We start from the raw sequence: 10788 nt of genomic DNA on the forward strand, positions 1-10788 counted from the left end.
ACTTCGTATTCTGTTAATGAATAGCACAAACACCACTCTTTCAGTTGGTCTCTCACCAATAGGGATTCTCTTGAAAAGGCTCCTCACATGGGTCACGTAATCTCAAATGTCCTCTTTCTCTCTTTACTTGAAGTCCATAAGTTGCACTAGCAGGTTATCGAAGTACCCAGATTTGGAAAATCTCTTAATGAAGAGATTTTTCAGGCCATTGAAATTGGCTCACTCCGTAGCGTCTAGACTCGTATACTAGGTCGTCCAGACCCTTATTACCCAAGCACAAACCAAAATCTTGTGAGTGTTGAATGGGATCAGTGAGGCCATTGGCCTTGTAGACCTCCTTGAACTACTCCACAAAGCTGTAAGGGTCATCGTTCGCTTTGGTATTTGTCCACTTGCTTCACCACCATGGGGATTTTTGATTGGCTCTTAGAGCCTTGGTTGACTCCTAACCCTACCAGTAGCGATGTTGCTAATGCTGCAACGCTCTACTCCACTGTTGTGTTGTCTGTTACCGTGTTTCCGACTCTGTTTCCGCAGTACAAAGGAGCGAAAAATGGAAAGAAGAGAAAATAGCAAAAAGGTGCAGGATAAAAGCAGAAAAAGATAAAAACAGAAAAAGGCACCTTGACTGGCAACCAATCCCTGAAAAATTCAAATGTTCGGACACGACCCGCAAGAAGCTTCGGTGTCAGGCAAGAAGCTTCGGTGTCGGGCCAAGGCAACGAAAGAGGAGAAAGGCGCACCATTAAAATGTGGAAGCGCCCTCGAATCTGTGTAAAAGAGTGCCAGGCTCACTCCTGTGCAAAGTGTAGGCATTAGTGGAAATAGGATAAATTAGAATGGTGGAAAATGGAAAAAAGGGCCTAGGCTACGGCCGGCCATGTAAAAGAGAAATGACCGCCCAAAAAGGATTTAGGGCTTTGTATATAAAGTTGAAAAGAGAATGAGAAGCTCATTCTTTGGTGTGTGGCAAAAAGAGTCTTCTTCTTCCTCTCTTCTTCTCTCCTTCTTGCTTGTGTGTGTGCTCTTGAGAGAGGGAGTGTGAGAGTGTGAGGGAGTGAGTGTGTGTGAGAGTGAGGGATCAAGAGGATGAAGCTCTTCACCATCTCCTCTCCTCTTCTTCTCTTCTCTTCTCTTTTCTTCTCTTGTGCGCGCGGCTATGGAGGATGGAGCTTGGAGATGGAGGAGGCTTGAGGATGCTTGAGCTAGCATCAAGAATCGTGGAGCTACCGGTGTGCAAGAGAGAGGAGGGTACTTGATCGAGCATCAAGGTAAGCTCACTACACTCGTAGGATCGACGGCGCGTCGGCTAGGTGAGAGATAGCCATTAGAGCTCGGTTGGAACGCTTGAAACAATAAGCGGTCCGTGGGTCTTGGCGGTTGAGTGAAAGCTCCCACATTTTGGTTTCGTTGCCGGGACCAATGGATTCAAGCTTGAGCACTTGCGCGCCTCATATCGAGCATCGAAGTAGGGTATTCATCCCCGAAACGGAGCTTGAGATAGGTAGGAAGTTGGGTGTTTTCGATCTTCAAAACATGTAAGTATTTTGGGATATTCTGGTTGTTGGATGATTGGAAAACATGGAGAAATTAGTTCAGTGTTTTGCTTTCAATTTATGTTGTGTTTAGAGTAGGTTAACAGTAGGAAATCACACTCGAGAGGCAGAGGGTTGTTGCTGTACAACAGAGAGAAAATCAGGGAAAACAGGGGGAAAATGGAGGAAATGCGCATTTGAATGTGTAGGAATCACTAGTAAGTGATTTGTAGTGTCCAAGGAATGACCAGCAAGGTATAAGTTCTGGAAGGACAAGGGAATCCTCATTTGCAACTAGTTGAGAGTGAGAAAGAGAGAGAGAGAGAGAGAGAGAGAGAGAGAGAGAGAGAGAGAGCTTGGGCGACTGTTCGATCGATTAGGGCACGGAGTGACATTGCATTCGGCGATCCCCAGGTACATAGATCTCTCCCTCACCACTCCAACCTCATTATTGGTGAATTTCGTGGTCTATAGTAATAGATATCTGGAGATTTTGGATGAATCCGTGCTCGAAAGTTCGTCAGGCCAGCGGAATTGTACACCCAACTCAGTGTCCAATTCCTAGAATTGGATACTCGGACAACCATTCGATCGGACCACCCCGTTCGATTCGGACACTCAGACAACCGTCCGATCGGACCACCCCGTCCGATTCGGACGCTCGGATATTTGGACACTCGGATGCCTCGACTCGGACGCTCGGACTCGGACCAACCCTATCCGATCGAACGAATTAGGACACATCAGCAATCGCACCACCGGTCTGGTCCAAGTCCCAGAATCGGACCCGCCCATAATCGGACCACCAGAATCAGACACTTGGACCAGCCCGTCCGATTTTGAAAATCGGACCACTCAGATGAATCGGACCACCCAAAATCGGACCAGTTCAGAATCGGACCACCCTTGTCCGATTCATTTGACACTCGCTCGACCGATTTCGAAAATCGGGCACTTGGATTCTGAGACTCGGACTACTCAACTCTGACCCACCTGGTCCGATTCCCAGAATCGGACCACTGGTAAATCGGACGTCCGATTCCCAGAGTCGGACACGAAAAAAAAAAATAAATCAAAACTTGACCCCCACGAGCAACGGAAAGCGCAACCCGCTCCAGGATGACATGGCGAATGCCTTGTAGGCAATTCCCAACGTAGGAGTCAAGACCAAGGGACAATACTGGAGCACTCCCCAGTGACCTACCCCCTAGTGAACGATGAGAAGCAGCGCAGACCCTAGAACCCACTAGAACGGCCAGGACTTGAGTAACAAAGCCTATCAAGCCCGAAACGAGCGAGCGTGAGTAAGACACCGGAAAATTGCTTGCAGCACTCACGTTGAATTTCTGCACTTGAAGTACACTTAGGAAAGCTGAAAGCCTTACTGGGCACAAGTGCACGAGGAACAACACACTCACCGACTGACCATAAATTGAGAATTGTACTCACTCAGATAAATCGCTCAAAGAACCCACCAATAGGAGAGGACCCAAGACGTAGACAAACACGCAAAGCGCAGGGTAGAACCAAGCAAGGAGTGCCAACGACAAGGATCTATCACGACTAGTCAACCTGATCGATAGCGCAGCGAGGCGCAAGAATTTGACCATGACGGAAGAAAGCTCAGACCATCGGTCTACCGAGGAGCTCGATGTGAGTGTATTCCCAGACGCTATACAACAGATGGTGAGCAGTTACGATGCGCACGCCCGGTACGAGCACCATGGCAGGATGGCAGATGCAATCATTGCAGACCTAGAAGAGGAGAGAAGGCTAGCCCGTAAGGCATTGCAAGGCATAGCTGATTATAATAGGGATCAACAGGCTAGGAGCCAAAGGCAAAGCATGGAGCTGCATGAGGTGCAGCGAGTGCTGAACTTGGCTAGCCGGAATCGAACAGACCATGAGAGAGCACTAGAGGGAGACCTGACGCTGAGCGAGCTCCTCATGAAACGGCTGCTCGATAACACCGCAGTAGAGCAGAGTGCCACTGCACTAGCGACATCTCTGCTTGTAGGATTAGGGGCAAACCATGGCTCAAAGAGCCAAGCCAAAATACCGATTGTTGCCAAGCAACTCGATAAGTACCAACCACATGACGATCTGTACAGCTTCGTTGAGTAGTTTGAGCAAGTTTGCGAAGCCAACAGCCTCAACAACCAAACTCAACATTCGCAAGCATTCGGACTTTGCTTAAGCGATAAGGGTAGGACGTGGTATACAAGCCTGGATGCCGTGGAACGAGCCAACTTCAATAATCTTAAGGATCTCTTCGTCAAGAGGTTTGCCAAGCCCGGATACTCCGACAACCTGCTAGTACGCTTGATGAATGTCAAACAAAAGGAGAAGGAGGACATCCACGACTACGTGACCCATGTGAGAAATCTCTTTAAGAGAATCCCTTCAAGCAAGCGACAGACTGACATAGCAGTTTCAACTGTATTCATCAGCGGAATTAGAGATGAGGAGTTATATAAGGCATTGGCAAGCAATTCAAGCTTGCAGCGGATGTGGTGGCTAGAGTTTTTGAGGAAGCCATCAGAGTCGATGACCAGTTGAAAGAGCGAAGCTCTAGGAGCTCAACTCTAGAAGAGACTAACCCGCGAAGCTTAGAGCGAACTTCAACCTCCTCTAGTGAGCGGTCAAACCCATCATCCCAAGATAAGGGGAAGACCACCGAGACAGAAGTCAAGATGGAATTAACCAAGATACAAGACATGTTGAGACGACCAACGCGCCCGCACATCTAGTGCGTGTACTGTGGCGGAAACCACTTGCCAGTAGAGTGTCAAGACCCTAGGTCAAGACCTTGCGCTAATTGCGGTAGGTTCGGCCACGATGCCGCACATTGCAGACTGCCACGAAGACTTCCGTACTCGCAACCCTACGACCAACCTTACCTAGCTAACAGGCCGTAGCCATTCTTCGGAAGGGGAGCCCCATTAGCTCTACCCGCGCCTAACGATATAAAACCAACTGTCCCTAGAATGGACATAAATCCTATTGGCATTCCTAGACCGCCTGGTCCTTATGTGACCCACCCACCGAGCGACGCTCCAGTACACTACGTGGAGGAGCCTAGTGACAAGGAGACCTACATATACCCTTACGTCTTGCATGACGACGAGGGCAATGCGATCCTCATGGATTATCGACCTGTGCCGGTGATGGCGTTAGGACGAGGACGGGGTATAGGCCTAGGAGGGCAGCCACAGGATCCGGTCACTTGTTGGACTTGCGGACACCCCGGTCATGTCCCATCACGCTGCCCTGAAAGAGAGCAGCAAAACAGGGACAAAGCTGACCAAAGGTGCACAGAGTGCGGAATCACCCATCTTTTCATAGACTGCCCAAAGCGAAAGTCGTCCACCGACTCAGCTAATTTGCCATCCGTCCCATTGGGACTGTTTGGTGTTGAAAACCCCGATGGGGAGGCCACACCTATTCCCTTGCGAGTTATGACCCGAGCCGAAACGAAGCAGGCCGGCATCTCTCTGCCAGGACCTAGCAATCTTGACGCAACCTCGATAGGAAGGAAAAGCGATAGGCGGAAAAAGAAGAGAGCGGAAGCTAAGGTCGCATTAAAGACTGATAGTGCTACGACCTTACCTAACGAGAAGAAAGTCTCATACGCAGAGGCAGAGACTTCAGCCCCTAAGACAGCCGAAAGGGGAAGCGCTAAGATAGGGGAATATCTGCATCCAAAGCGACAATTAGAGGCCATAGAGAAGGTGAAGGAATGGGTGAGGGAGGCTCAACAGCATCTCAAAGATGCTGAACCCATCATAGAGGACGAGATTGATGATCTCTCCAGCATGAGCACGCCAACGTCACCACCCCAACCTAAGTCAGCCAAAGCCATAGCACCACAAGCAGTGCCGCTGAGACCAAGCCTAGACACAACAGAGCCGCAGATCAGCCGCAGCCATTGGCCTGGACAGTCTAGGCTAAGAGAAGGGCGAGTATCTGACGACCTCTTGCCTACGCTACTAACCACGCCTGTAACACTTAGCTTGGGGGATCTGCTTAAGCAGCACCTTGCCCTATGGCAAGACCTTAAGCAGTGGGTCGAGGGATCGCAAGAGCAGGCCACGGCAGACCCTCAAGACCAGGATGCAGAAACACAATTGCCAAGTCTAACATTGCACTCCGTGCCTAAATCCTTGCACGTCAACGCCTTTTGGGAGGGCTCTGAGATGCACGCAGTCCTGCAGGTCCTAGCCCTGGGGGACAACAAGGAAGGGAATTGTGGACACGGGCGCAGTGCTGCAGACTTGGGGAAACCCGCCCATCGAAGCTACTCGGTTTAATGTCACGCTAGCAAACGGTATGAGAGTGAAGCCATTCGGGGTCTTGAAGAATTGGCCAGTGAAGATGTCCAGTTCTCTGTCGACTTTATAGTCATGAAGGGAGTGGACTATGATATCCTATTAGGCCGACCCTGGATGCGCAATGCTAGAGTCATCAAAGATTGGGGTAACAGCTTGATCTTCCTTGGCAATAGAACTGACGCCGTAAGAATAGAGATGCACACTTGGAAGACCTCACCAGTCAACCTAGACGCCATCTCTGCTATGCTCAAAGGGAACACTCAGGTCAGGGAACCCTATGGACCCTTGACTAAGTATATCCCATGCCCAGAGGATGAGCGGGATTGGATGCACGTTCTCGCTACAATTGACTTGCCATTCTCAGACTATGAGGCGTATGAGCAGGCCATCAAAACAATTGGCAAGACAAATGAAGCACTCTCTACGCCAGTCTACATGATGGCAACAAGCCTCCATGGAAGGCCAAAGCCTGTTACCTTCCAAGTGCCATCCAACAAAAGGGAACTCCAGGGGGTACTGGAATACCTAGCAGACCAGCTAGCGGGCAACCCGGTTGCCAACTTCAAACTGCTCCAGGATCTCTTAGAGGATCCTAAGTGGCAATGGACCAGAGTGCACGAGCTAAACCTCATGTATAACTGGGCCCTGATTCCAGACCAACAACACGGGGCATTCCAAGCCCTAGGAGACGATGGGCAGTTGAATAACAAGGATTCCTGCGATGAATACGAAGACTGCCAATCCTTCAGTGAATGAGAGAGAGGGTGAAGTGGATACCATAGAGTACGACACTGATGGACGAGAAATTGAGCAGATACGAGCGGACGCCAAGCCACAGAAAAGGCAGGCCCTTAGACTGGAGCAAGGAGTCATGCACATGGAATGTGATCGTGCGTGGTTGGAATGTATGGGGGCCATAGACCTTGAGCAAGCAGGCCTAGCCCAATCAGGAACGACATCAATACTTAGAACCGAATTGCCATTTGAAGTGCTACCACCAGGGGAGACCACCTCTTCTAGCAAAGATGGAGGGTTTGACTCTGAATCAGAAGTTACTTCGAATAGCGACCCAGAGATCCCTAGACCGCCCATGACCAGATGCACCAAGGGGGACTTACCCATCCACCTGAGATGCAGATGGTCACTGCAGGATAGGGCAAAGCACCCCAAAGATACACGATGAGAAGGGCAACGAAAGCCGTAGGACCTCTCTAAGCGATTCACTAAATTCAAAAAAGGGGATAGGGTAGTGGTTCTGCTAGGTGCTAAGCATCAAGGGCAGACAAGCGAACCGACAGCCAAGGTCGAGGTAAACCTAGCCCTGGAAGGGGAGATACCCCGACCAGTGTTCATTGCCGATGACTTGACTGGTAAAGAAGAGTTGAGTCTTGTTGCTCTCTTGCGGGAGTACATAGATGTATTTGCCTGGCCCTTAGAAGAGCTATGGGGGGTAGATCCAAGTGTTGTGACTCACAACATACCCATGACATCGGACGCAATGCCGGTCAAGCAGCGACCGTACCCCATGAATCCAAAACACGCCCATGCTGTCAAAGAGGAAATTGACAAGCTAATGAGAGCTGGATTCATTTACGAAATTAAGCACACAGACTGGGTGTCACCCATGGTCATTGTGATGAAGAAGAACGGCAAAATCCAAGTGTGCATCAATTACAAAAAGGTGAACGCTGCTACAAAGAGAGACAACTATCCCTTGCCGTACACCGAGCACATGCTTGAGAGGGTGGCAGGCAAGGAAGCCTGCAGTTTTCTGGATGGCTTCTCAGGGTACAACCAGGTGCAAGTGCATCCTGCAGACAGGCACAAGACCGCCTTTGCCACTGAGTGGGGAGTCTTTGCGTACGTAGTCATGCCCTTCAGGTTGACCAATGCCCCCGCCACTTTTCAATGTCTCATGTGCGCCATCTTCAAGGACATGCTTCGCAAGGAGCTAGAGGTCTTTGTCGACGATCTGTGTGTCCATTCGACCTGGATCAAACACCTAGACAAACTATGCGCAGTCTTTGAACGGTGCCACTTATATCGTATCTCCCTGAACCCCTCGAAATGTCAGTTTTGGGTGAAGCACAGACGCATCTTAGGACACGTGGTGTCGAAGAACGGCATTGCCACTGACTTCTCGAAGGCCAGGGTTATCGTTGACCTTCCACCCCCAATTAATTACAAGGGAGTTCAATGCTTCTTAGGTTACACAAGATACTATCGGCGGTTTGTACTGAACTACACACTGATCGCCACGCCATTGTACAAGCTGCTAATTGTCTTTGAGTGGACCGAGGCATGCCAACGGGCATACGAAGAATTGAAAAATGCTCTAACAACGGCACCGATTCTATGAGCCCCAGACTGGACCATTACCTTTCACGTACACATTGATGCTTCTAAGTTTGCCGTGGGGGTAGTGTTGTGCCAACCTGGTGAGCATAACCTAGATTACCCAGTGAGTTTTGCTAGCAGGAAACTCACTGAGATGGAGATGAATTATTTGACAAAGGAAAGGGAGGGATTAGCCATGGTGTTCACTGTGAAGAAGTTTCGGCATTACCTGTTGGCCACCCCTTTCACCTTCTTCATGGACCATCAAGCCCTGCTCTATTTAGTGAACAAACCTTGCGCTACAGGACGTATAGCTCGATGGCTCCTCCTGCTCCTAGAGTTTGATTTCTCCGTGGTTGTACGAAAGGGAAAACAACATTACATGGCTGATCATATGTCCCGTATACCCACAGGAGAAGCCGCTGGACAGGGCATTATGGACGAGTTACCTAATGCCCACTTATTCCACCTGTCCAGCCGAAGGAGACCTATTTAGGACCGATCTGACACCATACTGGGCAGACGACATAGTCCAAGTGCTCGAGCACGGACTACCGGAGCGACCAATAGAAAGGGCACGGCTTAGGCACTTGATCCTAAAAATCCAGCCCTACTAGCTAATTGCAGGCCAACTCTATAGGCTGGGGTAAGATGGATTGCTGCGTAGGTGCGTGTGTGAGCATGAGATGCATGATGTGCTCTCAGAGGCGCACAACGGCATTGCAGGAGGACACTTTAGCGGAGACATGACAGCACGGAAGGTGCTGCAGTCCCAGTTATGGTGGCCCACACTTTTCCGCGACGGTAAGCAATTCGTCAAGCATTGTGACAAGTGCCAACGGACAAAAGTCCCGATTCGTAAGAATCAAATGGAGTTAACCCCTGTTATTGCTCGCCAACCCTTTGAAAAATGGGGAATTGACTTCATAGGACCCATCAGCCCCGCGGCGCAATACTCACAAGCCAAGTACATCGTAGTGGCCACGGATTACCTCACGAAATGGGCAGAGGCGAGAGCCACACGAAAAAACGATGCTAGGATGACTGCCAAGTTCTTATGGGAGCAAGTAATCTCACGCTTCGGTTGCCCCATCAAACTGGTTAGCGACCAAGGCACACACTTCATCAACGAAGTGATAGCCCATCTCCTATCCGCCTTTCTTATCATCCATTGCAAATCCTCACCATACTACCCTCAGGCTAATGTCCAAGCGGAATCAACTAACGAAATTCTCATCAACATCCTGACTAAAGTAGTCTCAGCCTCACGAAGCGACTGGGATAACAAGTTGATGGCAGCCTTGTGGGCCTACCGCACAGCTTATAAAACGGCCGTCGGTCAAACCCCTTTTAGGCTGACCTATGGGATTGAAGCCATTCTCCCATTAGAGTTCTTCGTCCCTAGCCTGAGAATAGCACTCCAAGAACGATGGGAAGGCAAAGAAGCATGGACGCAATGCTTGGTTGAGCTGGAATGCCTATCAGAGACTCGTCTTCTAGCCACCCACGCACTTATCTGCGAGAAAGCCCGACGCAAGAGCTGATTTGACAAACATGTCAAGCAGCGGGAGTTTGAGCAAGGTGACTTGGTGCTCCTCTACTCAGTTAAAGGACATAAGCAAAATATGAAATTCAGAGGTCTCGGACCCTTCAAGGTTCAGGCAATCAGCCGAACTGGTAATGTCGAGCTTAAGACACTGGACGGTGAAGGAATAAGCTTCTTCAATGGCAGCCGTGTCAAGAAGTACTACCCTCCCACTCATCCTTTGTATGAGCCACCAATGTTAGAACCGCCTGTCAAAATACGAGTAGCCACAATTACTGAAATCTACGAGAATGAGGAGGAAACTGTAGAACCCGCCTACCTCCGTGTCACAGTCACTGCCAAGCAAACGTGCTCTTTCAACGCCTTGATTGATGAGGGAGCAGATTTCAATGTCTTAACGCACAAGCATTGGATCCAACTTGGCAAACCACTACTTCATCTCACAATTGCCAAATTAAGCCCATACGGGGCTCAATCTTATGCACTTCTCGGCCAATGCAGAGTCACCGTTTCTATCGAGTCTGAAACTGTCCCAATGCTGTTTTACGTATTGCCGAGTACCACGAACGCAAGCATGGAGTCACTGCTCGGGCGAACCTTCAAAAATTAGACTCACTACAATGTTGATTATGAGTCGCAATGCATCCACCTAGCAATCGGCAATGTGCGCATTGTCACAGCTTTCAGCAAGGTCTGCGTAACACCGTCACCGTCCGCAGGGCCACCGATAGAAACATCCGTAGGCAAGACTAAGGAGGGGGATAATGTGCGTCTGCTGCTCCCAGATTCCCATAAACCGCAGGCCACAGCAACCAAAGTAAGGGCCCAACAGCCTCGCTTCCAATGGGTGCCTAAACAGCCTCGAGAACCGCCTAGGCCTATACGCGCCGGTCTGCATAAGACCTACAACTCTAAATCTAGGAAACCAAGACACAATCACCGGAAGCGCCACGTGATTAAGCAAATAAAACCCTCCTGCATGCGCAAGGCTACTATGAGGGGAATGCCTCGCTGTGGATCCCTAAGGCCCATGCTGCCA

The sequence above is a fragment of the Lygodium microphyllum genome, chromosome 6 (assembly GCF_053477565.2).
Source record: "Lygodium microphyllum isolate KBCC chromosome 6, Lygodium_microphyllum_v1.1.10, whole genome shotgun sequence".
In the NCBI taxonomy this organism is placed as follows: Eukaryota; Viridiplantae; Streptophyta; class Polypodiopsida; order Schizaeales; family Lygodiaceae; genus Lygodium; species Lygodium microphyllum.